Source organism: Lingula anatina, chromosome 6, assembly GCF_051362555.1.
Source record: "Lingula anatina isolate TDL-2025a chromosome 6, LinAna3.0, whole genome shotgun sequence".
Taxonomy (NCBI): domain Eukaryota; kingdom Metazoa; phylum Brachiopoda; class Lingulata; order Lingulida; family Lingulidae; genus Lingula; species Lingula anatina.
In genome coordinates this window covers 11284522-11298138 of record NC_141772.1, presented here as the reverse complement: position 1 = coordinate 11298138, position 13617 = coordinate 11284522, and positions in this window count along the sequence as shown.

Sequence of the window (13617 nt, the reverse complement as noted above, 5' to 3'; positions counted from 1 at the left end):
CTGTTCTTGCAGAAACCAGTAAGGTGTCTTCTGTCGAAATAGTCGAATATCTTTTCAGTAATACCAAATTGAAAGAAAAACGAATACGTGCCTCAAAAATTATCAGACCTATCTTGAGTTAGGTGTTGTGTTCTGTTTCAACATGCATTTGGATAATTTTTTCTTCATAGACACTATGTATAATTTAAACTAAACCCTTTGTGTAGTATGTTTTCCATGGTATGTATTTGTCGCATTGGACAAAACGGGTATCAATCGTGCTTTATTAATTTCCAATTTTGGCACCTCATTCATATTAAGCTCACCTGTTACTGGGTGTAATGCATCATCTTTTATAAAGAGATGATAGAAATATCGACATTTGTACTCAGATCAAGTCGTCACATTCCTGCCCACGCCTTGTCTATTAACTTAAGATATTTTGGTGTGCCCTTAACTCAACTTTCACTGGCCGAGACACAGGAAGCAACAAAAAAGTTGCATTTCATAATTGTACACCACATTAATAGCGCGGATTTTGTAACTAAACCCAACTGACTCGCTGAGGTCCTGCTACATATTGTTTACAAAAGGGCCAAATGGTACTATCACTTCCAGTGTACCAAATGTACTGCTTCTATCACTACAGTTAGGCGAGTTCAATTTATCAACAGTACCATCCGCCTTCCCTAACGGACCACACCGGACTACCATTTTCGCAGATTTTCAGCAAGAGGGGGTAACGAATTAGGCTATAATAACACTTATTATCTGAGAAAAGGGCTGTGATTATAATTGTAATCATTCTATATAGACATTCTCTAATTTGGCAAAAACACTCTGCAGTAGTGTATTTTTTCGGCACTCGAACACATAGATTATTACTGAGTAGTCACCGATCCTGCTGACTTTTCTGCACTTTGTCGCTATCCCATTAGATAATAGAAACTCTGAACCAAGACATTACGAAATCATTTTTCATGTGTTTTCTATATGTCTTTAGGAATCAACAGATACATTAGTAGAGGACGCGACCAATGCCATGCGGCTGTTAGTTAGCTAAGTTGCACGCTTCTCAATTAACGAAAAAAATGCCAACCTTTTAATAAGGTGCCAATAGCATTGTACAGGAGTCCGCCTCCCTTAGACTACCATATAATTGGACCATTATCAACGCTAGCGATCTTATTGCATGCCATGATTGACTGCTTGTGACAATTATACAGAGCACAATTACTTTATGAAAGTAATAAATTGTCCCCAAATGACATAACGCATTAATCACCACAAATACTCACAAATGGCGATAGAGATTAGAGCGGCTTCTGCGGCGTCTTCAAGGGTCGTTTTTTTAACCATTTTTCTTGTGGGCCTCGCGTAAACGGCTTTCCTTGCTCCGTATAGTCCGTATAGTGATTCGAAACGTATTCAAAAATAGATGCGCTCACGTAAATGCAAATTGGTTGATAAATTATGTAAATTACCGTGAAGAGAAAATAAATTTTCAACGGTTTATTATAATTTCGTAAAGGTGAACGTTTTTTACAATGTAACTATTCACAACCTATAAATAACAAATAAAACACCCTAGGCAACAAAACCAAATCAAATGAAAGGCACATAGTATATCATATTGCATTAAATGCTAAATGGCCAAGATGATGAAAAGATAAAAACAATGACACTCAGCAATGTCAGTTGTTTGTTACGTCTTTAAAATCGTAAAATCAGAAAATCTAATTTCAGCAAAGATGTTTCGTCTTACCTTTGCAAATGTTTATTACAAAGTGGTTTAAATTCGCAACAACTATGTTTCGTTTTACTTATACAGATGCCTATTAAAGAGCCTTATTAAATACTTAGAATCAGGAAAGTTAGCTATAATTAACAAAGATGTTTCGTTTGACCCTTTCACAACACGCTGTACTATACGCTTTTTGAAAATATCCAAAAGTCATATTTGCTTTGTCCACATAGACTATCCTTCAAAGCTTCTCATATTTCCCAATCCGGACTTTAATAAGGAGAAAATCGCCCGACGTCGACAGTTTCTTCCGGAACGCACAGGAAGACACGGTGGTCTGGATGGCTGGTCAGTCATTTATAACTAATTTATTAAATTAAAAATGGAATAAAACATCGAATTTATGGACACGCGTACAAGTAAATGCATTTTTAATTTTATTATAAGAAGTGGAAAAGGGATCTAAATATACCCTATTTCGATAGACGCTTAATCAATCTGACAGTTTCGATGCCATTTTCTTGTCGAAAATGCCTAAAATGTGATAAGAACGGATACAGACATTCAAATATTGATTTTGGAGACATCATTTCAGAATTGTCGCGAGATGGCGCTGTGATCTAGACTAACAGCGTGACCAATCAGTTGCAAGGGTTTTACAAAAGTCCTGTTACACTTTACATGTTACAAGATAGAATTATAATTCAAGAAGATTGTAGACTACCTCAGAAATGTCATTGATCTTTTTTTCGCCTCCAGTTCCGTTCACTTCTTTTAACAAATACAACTCGATATGTACTAATAAGCGCCTTGTCTGTATTTGTTCTATTAAATATGCACGTATGTACTCCTAACGTGTAACTTCGAATTGATTTGACGTGCCAAAAATAAAAGTATTCCTAGTATCTTCGCCGTTTTTGTCCTCTGAAATTTGATTTGTTTAGTTACATTATCAATAAAATATTTCATTTGTTACTCTATTTATTTGTTTAGTTCTCAACACTTCCTGGCTCCAAAAGACACTGGATCGCTTGTGGTTTCATCATATGCTGGGATCATTTTAAAACTATTTTACGTCCATTATGAAACAAGTATAATAAAAAGGTATCATTTAGCATTGTTTTAAGTTCAGGCTAATGTATGATTCAAACTACTTTTCAAAATAAGAAATGTTTTATTTTTTTCCTCTTTAAATTAATGTGTCTCATCCCCCCATATATGTCATATTTTGCCTTGTGTATAATGCCTATTTGTTAGTTCTAACGCATCACTGCCCTGGAACCTACAGAACATTGTTCCATCACATTTTGCCTTATGTTTAATGTCTATATGTTGGCTCCAATATGTTGACTGTCATGGAACTACTAAAATTTTACCTTCTTGATTAGCCGATTGTTTTGTTCAGACCAGCTCATTGAAGAACCTCTCTCCTGTCAACTTAATTAATCATTCTCGGTGTCGTGATAAGTGTCCAGTGTCATATCCAGTATAACGATAACTAGATTGACGTATACGGTATCGGATTTGGCGCATACATGCACAAGTACAATAAGACATCGTGTACTTCTACGGTAACTATAACTACCAAAATACATTGACTCCCCCTCTTTGTCTCTCTCTCTCCCCCCGAGGGTCTCAAATACCCTTAGGTACAATGTAACCAAAGGATTGATGGCGTTAAAAATTAATTTCATAACGAGAATGACACGCCTTTGCCTTACAAAAGAAGGCGCCGTATTGCATGGAGAGATAAGGACTTTATTCTAGTTATTTCTGTATTATCTATAATTTTTGAAAGATTCATGACTTTAATAATGCGGCGCGGATACTTCGTCTATTCCCGCGGGTGACAGCGTGGGACCATGCTCCGCGGAAATGCGTTTTATGATCTCCGATCCTTAGAAACTCATTTCCTCGCCTACAACATGTAAACTTTCTTATTCCGTTTTTCAGACCCAGCGGCCGCGAAACAAAACATACTTAGTATTTACGTACGTCGTGCCACAACTTGAGGCTTGTACGTCTATTTATATGAGCAGTCTTTCTTGTTTCATCTTGGCTCATCTCAACATCATATGCGAAAACAACAAAAGAGAGGATATTTGATTTGTGATTTCATGATTTGTGCAATTTAGTTTATTTGTTTATTTAACTTTATTTATTAATGGTTAAAACATGGTAAATTTAAAATTAATCTTCCCCATGGCCCTCAATCTGAGAAGCTTGAGTAATTTTTTAGTTTCATCGTCAACTTTTTTCTCCATGTTTCGATTTTCCCAAGAATTAGTTAACTCATTAGATGGTGAAAATGAGGCTTCCAGACGCTTGTCCAACGGTGTCTATAATAAGAGGTCTATTTCGTGAGTTAATCTCTCATTTTCGGCTGGCGTGACGATGATATACCCTACATTTTAATGTTTACCTGACATATTTCCTGAAGAAGTCCATGCAGGATCATTTTAACGAGAAACATAAGTAATATAGAGCTATACTTAATCAGGGCGGCGGAAATAGGCATCAAGTGTTGGGGCATGCGTCACATTCGTTCATTTTGTTTTATTGATAAGCACAATTGCAAATGTCTGCAAGCTTGCCTTTTTTTATTAAAGCAACATTTGACAAACCATTTTTCCTTGTATAGCTTCTTTTTTAACATGGAAAAAAAAAACAATTAATCAACACTAAATAAATTAGTGAAAGATTACAAAAACAGGCAATGAACGATATTGGTTAACTTAAGTGATTCTCTAATCGGAAAATACTTTCAAAACTGTTTAATCTTTTTTAATTTCAAGTTTGGATCTCAATTCTAGCGTAAGAAGTTAAAGGAATTGTTTTTTTAATGATTTGCTATGTTCAAAGTTGAAAACCAATCTGCACACGTTTTAGTATACACCTTCCTGATCACTCGACAAACCTCGGCTGCTTCCGTACATTTAACTCGGGCACGCTCGGCAGAAAACGTTTAGCGGATTTTGAAGTGCGAAATGACGTTGGAAATGATATGGGTTAAATCAACGTGATATTACCTGATGCTGATTATTAGAATTTCCACCACACGGGAAACAATTTGATTAATGCTATACAACAACTTGGAGTATGAAATTATTCTAATATATAAGTGAAAAGGCATGTTCACATGTCAAATGGCAGTTATACCACGGGAAATTGATGAATGTGAAAATGACATTGATATGAGCATAAAAACGTTTACGCAAGACACTGAAATATGCTTACATCATGGGAAAACTGCTTGTTATTTTTTAGCAATAATTGAGATGATAGTATCTCTCGTATGCAGATGCTTTTATGTTGCCTTTACTGAAGATAATGGGTCTCTATAAATCACCTCTATCTGACAGAGATAAGCCTTTAATATTTTACCAAGTATCTCTCAATTATCCTCTATCTAAGCCTACTTTCTTAAAGGTCTTAACGACCGGTCTGCAACGGACTCTGTGCACAACGAGTTGTTATATTTTCATAGTTCGTACTACCCTGGTATTATAGTATTATCAATATCAGGGCCAAAGGAGCGGGTGGGGTGCTGGGGGGGGAGGGGGGGGGGGGTCAAATGAAAGGCCATTTAGGCAGGAAAAAATCCGCCCCGAATCAAATTTGATCTAGCTTATATGTCAATTGTGGGTGGCTGCTACTGGTACAGGCGTGGTTCTAAATAAAAGAGAAGCTACCTAGATGCTTATATATTTTACTAACCCTTCAATATGCAGAGGCTGGTGTTGAACAGGATACAATTTAAATCCTTGTTGTTTTTGTGTAGAAAAGTAAAACTCAAGTCACTCCTATCGCATTGTAAGTAAAAACGATATAAATTTCACAATACTACAAGTATTCCCTATGTCATTAAGATACTCTAAAAAGAAGAAAGAAAAACATTTCACATTATTTCATTCAATACAATTCATGAAAAATGATGTATGTTTGTCCGGAAGAAGTAGAACTTTAAGAACTGAGTCTGTAGCCACAGAAATCTGGTTACGCACATTCTATTAAATATGTACATTCCACATGCGTCTGTCTGGAAATTATCTGTCACCGGAACAAAAGTTACGATTACCGCCGGCAATTAAAGAGAAACAATATCTGTGTCGAGACTAAATAGATAAACGATGACGACGGGAGATAATATAAAAAGAATGCCTTAGACCAGGAAATATAATCGAACAGTAATCAAATGATGCCACCTTGAATGTCAAGATGTTGAATAAGGAACCCCCTTCATGTATCACCAAAAATGATGGGGGGGGGGGGACAAAGGTAACACAATGGGAGTGGGTGGCTTCGTTAGAAAACAAGTTTCGCCTCGCTGTGCTCTACTTCATGAATATGATTTTACAAGAACGCGCACCCTTACACCAACCAATCCACCACACACACACACACACACACACACACACAAAAAAAAAAAACGTGCACACACACACACACACACACACACGGACCAACATAACACTATATAATTCAGGCAATTGACTGGTGAGAGCACGCGACAGGTTTGCACGTGCATAGCTATATGTGAGACTGATTGCCTCAAATACGATGATGGTAGAATAAATTAAAATGGGTGATATTAATGGTACCCTTGCACAGTGGAGGATTAAAGGTAAAGTGAATGAAGAGTCTGATACTCGGAGTATCTTGCACTGAGCCTCCGTACAGCGCACTGCAAGTTTCATTATTACAAGAAAGAGGGTGGCGATACAGTGCACAGTTTCCATGCCATCCCTGATTCTTTCCAAGAATTTTTATTTTATCTTTAAATTAAAATGATGTCCCCTGTCGTCGTTATATTTTTGCTACGTGCCACATGCTAAACACTGAGTGTTCGCATTTTGAGAACTGAAACAAGGCCGATAGAATGAAATAATGAGAGATTTGCGTGTCTCTTGTGCGTCCAACCGGGCCGGCATCCCCGCTATATTCCCACTGCCCACGTCTATCATCAAGACAAATTAATTTGAAGCATGCATAAAAGAATCGATGGTGCAGGATTCCAAATCTGCGGGCCAGCAAAGGCCACAAACGTTGCAAGAGAACCCAGTGCAGGTGGAGAATGCACACTTTATACAAAAAGACGTTCATCTGGTGCGTCATCCTTCTCCGCCATTAGCCAGAATATCTCATCGCGTCACCCACGGAAATCTTCGTGGTTAGCCGACAGTTGTCGTTTTCCAGAAAGTTCAGGAGATTGTCTTAATTGAGGGACAATTAAGGCGTTATGAATGTAATTGACAGAAAGGTAAGTTAATCTTCTCCGGTCAATATCTATTATGACCTGCACACATTGGCGAGACACCGTGTACTTTATTCTAAGTACTTTAAGTTACCATTTGTTTAATGGCGTGCTTTGTAATGAAAACTTCCTTTTCAGATGATTGAAAAACAGTGGCAGATGTACATGGTCGCTTTCAGCCATGTTGTTTTTCATGTATACCCTCTTGCAATCCCATTATAGGCACACGCACACGCACACACACACACACTAAACACATGAACCACGCATTATGTACTGCTTCTTATCCATTCTACCGTTCACAGTGTAATTGTTCGTGATAGGTGTAATGAATAGGATAATGCGCTCGCTATCTGTCTTACCTCACTTCTTGAAAAGCACTTTGACATTTGCTCACGGAACGGAGACGAGCAGAGCGCACGGTTCACAGCAGCGCACTCAAAACAACGAAGATTATTTTTAAAAACAAACCACAGAATTTGCGTGCGTCATTAATTGCATTGTTAATCGCCTTCACCCGCCGTCTAAGCTTAAATGAATTGTCAAGTTTCTGTACCGATCTATTGTTTCCAAGAACCATGAATCAAATAGTACTTTGTCTTCGTTTTGACACTCTATTATTGATGTTTTCGCCAATTGGTGAGACCTTTCTGTGACATTATGAATTGCGCACCACTTGGTATTTATCAAATACATTACAAGTGGGTACTTTTTTAATAATCCACAATGATTGGGTCTGAGTACATGAGAAAAATTAAATACAATCTGCCCACATGCTGCCAGTAGTTCTGGTTTGATCGACAGATGTGGTTCTTCAAACTAAATTGTTTTGACCGGCTGCTTGTGGTGTTAAGGTAAAATTGTACTGAATGCCCATGTGACAGTCCGCTAGTACAAGTTGACCGTTTTCCATTACTCTGTACAGAGGCCATTCGTTCCATATAGGCCTACTAACCCCGATATCCCTCGATAACCCTAACCGTTACTAATCATATGGGACCCCAGGCTTCCATTCCTGGGAATACCATTACTGACACAATGGAATTGGTGAAAGAGGTCGATCTTATTTTGGACAACCCATCTCACCAGGTTGTCTGGATAAAAAAATTCACCAAACTGATGTTTCATTTATCCCGGTCATAGCCACTGCTGTTTAGCAAAGTTACGTCTTAAAACTATTCAAGCTAGAGAAATGTGGATTTTGACAACTCTATATGTATTTAACGTTGCATTGCATTTTTCGGGACCATTGAATTTTTTTTACCGTCACAAATTAACAAATCTGTCAAAGAGAGAAAAGACGCCCCCAAAATTATTTCCTCTATTTCATTGCACCATAGAAAACAATTTGCCGGACATACGTGAGTGTAATTTTCCTGTTTGTGACACCGCCCAAGATCATAACGTATCACTTTACCGTGTGTTATAAGAAACTTTTAGCAGAAAGAAATACCTCACTTTAACCAAATAGGAAAACAAGAGGCTAAATATTATTTACAAGTATTTTACCTTCATTTTAGGTAAGGCATTTTGTCTCTTAACTCGTCTGGTCATAATTATAAGCTATTGTCATAATTCACCATGAGCTATACATAGGTTTATGTAATGTAATGTAATAAAGTATAGAGAGACAAACGATGAGTTTGTTTTGCCGTTGGCACTGTATATCCTGGGACCTTATGGACGACGTTGGAACACGAGTTTTTACTTTGCATTATACACGTGTTCATGAATAAATAATTATTCTGCACTCAGTATTATCAAATAACTTAACACCCCAAAAAATGAATTGAGAAATGTATTGAATAGTATTTATGTGCGCGTACATGTTACGTTCATAACTGACATGACTACAAGAAAATTAACAAGACCAAGTGTCAGGTAAGGCTCGACAGGGAATTGACCCAGGGAGATTTGATGAGATTATTGCAGTTTGAAAACCCTTAACACCTTCCACTGTCTGGAAGGTTAGCGAGTGAACATGCAAAAAGATCATCGTGTGAGAATTATAGATTTGCCAGGGTCAGGAAATTCACGCACTAATGTGCTTTGCAATATCTTTTTCTTATCCTATTCCTGATTGCTTTTAAAAGGACCGTTTTAAAATTCTTTAATCAATCCATGGAGAAGTAAGCATTCTAGATCATTTTACGTTTTGTACATTTAATGAATTGGTCACCATCCATCCACCCACCCACCCGCAAAAATAATAAATAAATAAATAAATAAGTGAACAGAATAAAACAGGTTTTAAAAAAGCTTTGAAGAAGAGCAAAGGTTCACCATAAATATTTATTTTCAGATGAAACACCTTGCCTATCTTATTCTTGGGTACTGCTTGCTTGACGCACAACTCTGCCGAGCACAGATGACGGCAAAGGAAGAGATTACAAACGCATTTAGCACCGAGGAGAGTATAATAACATCAACGGGGGAAAGCGTGACGATGTCTGAAGAGATAAATACCGATAATGATGACTTAAATACAGAGAAAAATCCGGTACCGTTATCAACGGAGGTAGAAAAGGGCACACGTTTATATAAAATTGATGAGTTATCTGTGACAAAAACAACGTTGGTAACCAACGAAGGCACCACATCCTTGATCAATTCGGGCGGCGGCTCAGTTACAAATGTGACAATTAACAATGATGGAGAGTTAAATAGCAGCACAATGGAATCTGGAGGGGAACCTGTCACATCTAGCACAATCAGCCTTGACGGTGCGGTAATCTCAACCAACACAATTGGTTTTCATGATGGGGAAATGTCGACAACAACGCAATCTGAAACGGACGGAGTAGGCGCAGGTCAGTTCAAACCAACTGTACCACCCACAGCAAAACAACAAGATTCAGAAATCACTGTTACAGAAGATAATGCATTAACATTGCTTCCTACTGCTGATTTACAAACGTCTGCGTTAAAAACTTCATCTGTATCGAGAACAGAGGCAGAAACTTCTGCTGGAAACACGCCTACAAATAATGAGCTTCAAACAGCTGTCGGAGGAACATCAGATCCAGACGAGACATCCCCGTCCGATGACTGGACGACGACGAGATATTCGCCAAGTAGCTCTATCTCTGCCACAGGTTTCACTGACCAAAACGACGCTTCTCCGTCAGGCTCCGCGGACAGCGGCACCGCAGCATACGTAAACAGCGTAACGAGCGGCACGGCGGGTCTGTCCACTGCCAGCAATGGCGTGATAACAACGGGAAGGAATGACGCCGAACAAACAACGGAGCAGTACAGTACATATCGCCAAATGGAAACTACTGGTATTTCTTTAACCACCACAGCCGACGCACATCAATCCCATGATCAATCCCACTCAACTGAGACTAACGAGTTTTTCAGCCAGGGCAGTATTTCTACAAAGTATGCCAGCGGCTCTACAGCCTTAAGTACGTTTACAGAGGGACCGGGAGACTCCACAGTAGAAGAGGGGTTAACTTCCATCTTACCCAGCAGCTTGACATCACCACAGCAGACGTCACCAGTGACGTCACCACAACAGACGTCACAAGTAACGTCACCACGGCAGACGACAGCAGTGACGCCACCACAGCAGACGACAGCAGTGACGTCAACACAGCAGGCAACAGAAGTGACGTCAGCACAGCAGACGACAGCAGTGACGTCACCACAGCAGACGACAGCAGCGGGCCAAGGTACGTCGGTGTAATCTTAGGGTATATTGTGACTTAAAATTTGCCTTAGCTTTGCCTGCAATTTGACGATGCCATTAATGTGTTTTGGTTTATGCAATTGTTTTAACAACTGTTCAGTCGTTATTCGTTATTCATGATCAGAAACATAAACTGCCCTATCCAGACCCCCCTCCAAAAAAAAAAAAAAAAAAAAGAAAGAAAGAAAGAAAAAAAGAAAAATCAAAAATCCGGTTATTACCTTTGCTCACGTTGCAGTCTAAAATTCGTGGCAGCATACAGTATTATAGCTCTCTCTTTTTCTTCTTCTGATAATCTATCAGGTTACTTCGACCACTACCTGAAATTGTAGTGCTTTTTCATTTAAATTTTGTCAAAACTAGTCTCTATACTTTTACATTCCACGTATAGGCCTCACCAGTACAGACTACCCTAATATCACTGACGATGATGTCACTACAAAAAGTTCCACGACCATCGGGTCTGAGACGTTAACGACTGCGGACACAGTGACACCTGACACCGCGGGGTCAAAGGTGAAAGGTTTGACGACAGATTCAAGCTCCACGCTGTACACTACGGATGGAAGGACATATAAACGTGATTTAACTACGGAAATTGTAAACATAACAGCAGGTTAGACAATGGATAGAGTGATACAAACTCACGATAAAACGTATAAAGCGTTGAAAATATTAATTTGTGCCTGTTTATCTATTTTTGTGGTTGTTCTATTTATTCACTTGCTTGTTGGTACATGAGCTTTTTCTTCTATTCACCAATGCGTTTTTTACTAATTAACATATTCAACCATTCGTAAATCTATTTAGATTTTCATACTTAATTTAAAGAGAGCATTTTCTTTCAGTGGAAGGAAGCTTCAATATCAGCACCGTACCAGTAGATGTAACGACGGATGTAATTCCAACAACGATAGGTACGAATTCTCATTTTCCTCAACTATATTTTTTGCGATTTTCGAAATATATTAGTATGCTACTAAAATGATAGATACCATGCAAATTCTTTTCTATGATATTGATTAAACTATAAAGAGAAGAAACAAAATAACAAACAAAAGCAAAGAAAAACAAAAGAAAAGCATTTATTAACAAATTATAGATTACTTACATGGGAAGCCAAATGCAACTTTAAAAATTGACTTGCTTTGATTAAACAGAGATTAATGAGTGTGACAGTTCCCCGTGCGACAATAACGGCACGTGTATAGACGACGCTGCTAACTTCACGTGCATGTGTGTTGACGGCTATGAGGGCATCACGTGCGCACATGGTATGTATTTTTTTTTTTTACATATTATTGACATGATTCGTGACTAGGTTTTGGAGTGTTAAAATTCTTTATGGCGCCGTCGCCGTAGTTAGGTATGCACGCAAATGGACCATGAAAGGGTGTTTTGAACTAGGCATCGATGCTAACAGTACGTGTTTTACATGTAGGTGATTTGCAACAGAAAAAATGCGTGCATTTCATTGGTATCAATTTTGAATTATTTTCGGAAAGGATTAAGTACATGATCCAGTGGATCGTATGTTTGACTCCAGACAGTTAAATCCGTTTTTGGAACTCTCATTTTCCTTTTCTATGTGTTCAATTGACAATAGTAAGAAAAGAAACATAAATACGCGCACTAGACACCCATAATTTTGTCGAGATTCCATCGCGAGACATCTGTTGGGTATTCCTTTCATAGGCCTACTACACGTAGCTCATTCAAGCCAATTCTATATAATAATAATAATAATAATAATAATAATAATAATAATAATAATAATAATAATAACTAGACTGCAACTGGCTAAAGCCAGTGGCGGAGGATTCCCCTGCAAATAGGCGTGGAAATGCTCTTACAAGGTCATGTGAAGGTCATAAGTTAAATTTGACCCCATATTCTGAAAGAGCATGTGCGAATTGGGGGGGGGGGGGGGCAACAAAACATCACTTTTAGCCCACTTCAATATTTCTCCATTAAATAGCCGAATGACCTTGAAAATGAGGGTCAAGGTCAAATTTGACATTTGATTCAGAGGTTTTGGGTATATGTTTGGGGTAGTTTACTATAGCATGCCATGACCAAAAACCAGTGTTTCATGGAGAAATTGCCAAACTCAAGATTTCTGCAATGTCATAAATATTAAAAAATATATATTAAAAAAAGTAATTAGGCAGTTGCTACCATAGTATGGCTAACCTTAGATAAATATATAGGGCATCATTTGCCACTATGATCGGGGCTCTGGGCCTTCCGGTTTTTGAGATCTCGGAAACAAACCTTTTTTTAGCCCGTTTGGCCATTAGCGACCTTGACCTTGACCTACTTGCATAAAAGTAGGTCATTATCTGTAGATTTGTCTCAGTATTATTGGCCATAAGCCCCTTAGCCATATGGCTTATACTTTAGGCCTAATGGCAATTTCAAATTTTACAAATTTTGCCTTTAAAAGCTCCTGTGACCTTGAAAAGTAGGTCAAGGTCACTGAAACTGGGTCTATGGCATATTCTTACCACAGGCTACCTATGTAAATTATTTCAGATTTTTTGCGAAAAAAAACGTGCGGAAAGAATAACTATAATAATAATACTACCAAAAACAATAGCATTCCCCTATGGGGAATCCTAATAATAATAGTAAAGAGAAAAAAGTCTGCGAAGATATTCCTTTGTTTTTTCACATCAGTAAATTGGGTATAACTTAATTTACTCTCTCAAGTTTCCAATAATTATACCAGTTAACTGTTATAATTACTGCCTCTCCTTCATAGTCATTTTGGAGAGGAATTGAATGATTAAATTTAAAAAGATAAATTTAATAATTTACAACTTTTCAGATATTAACGAATGCGAGCGTTTTGCCCCATGTGACAACGGCGCCACGTGCATAGAAGGTGTAAACAACTACACGTGTCTCTGCTCTTTAGGATATGAAGGTAGAAACTGCTCAAAC